Source organism: Colobus angolensis, unplaced genomic scaffold, assembly GCF_000951035.1.
Source record: "Colobus angolensis palliatus isolate OR3802 unplaced genomic scaffold, Cang.pa_1.0 Scaffold378, whole genome shotgun sequence".
Lineage (NCBI taxonomy): Eukaryota > Metazoa > Chordata > Mammalia > Primates > Cercopithecidae > Colobus > Colobus angolensis.
The window spans coordinates 98,702-99,696 of NW_012117132.1; positions in this window are offsets into that span (position 1 = coordinate 98,702).

Sequence of the window (995 nt, forward strand, 5' to 3'; positions counted from 1 at the left end):
AGAAACCCCATCTCTACTAAAAATACAAAAAATTAGCCAGGCGTGGTGGCAGGCACCTGTAGTCCCAGCTACTCAGGTGTCTGAGGCAGGAGAATGGTGTGAACCTGAGAGGTGCAGTGAGCCGAGATCATACCACTGTACTCTAGCCTGGGCAAGAGAGCAAGACTCCATCTCAAAAAAAAAAAATTAAAGTCAAGACCCATCAGTGTGCTATGGGATTCAGGAGACCCATCTCATGTGCAGAGACACACATAGGCTCAAAATAAAGGGATGGAAAAGATCTACCAAGCAAATGGAAAACAAAAAAAAAGCAGGGGCTGCAATCCTAGTATCTGATAAAATAGAGTTTAAACCGACAAATATCAAAAAATAAAAATAAAATAAAGAAGGCCATTACATAATGGTAAAGGGACCAAGTCAACAAGAAGAGTTAACTATCCTAAATATATGCATTCACTACAGGAGCACCCAGATTCATAAAGCAAGTCCTTAGAGACTTACAAAGAGACTTAAGACTCCTATACAATAATAATGAGAGACTTTAACAACCCACTGTCAACATTAGACAGATCAACGAGACAGAAAGTTAACAAGGATATCCAGAAATTGAACTGAGCTCTGCACCAAGAGGACCTAATAGACATCTACAGAACTCTCCACCCCACATCAACAGAATATACATTCTTCTCAGCACATCACGCTTATTCCAAAACTGACCACACAGTTGGAAGAAAAGCACTCCTCAGCAAATGTAAAAGAACAGAAATTATAACAAACTGTCTCTCAGACCACGGTACAATCAAACTAGAACTCAGGATTTAAGAAACTCACTCAAAACCACTCAACTACATGGAAACTGGACAACCTGCTCCTAAATGACTACTAGGTACATAACGAAAGGAAGGCAGAAATAAAGATATTCTTAGAAATCAATGAGAACAAAGTACAATGTACCAGAATCTCTGGGACACATTCAAAGCAGTGTGTAGAGGGAA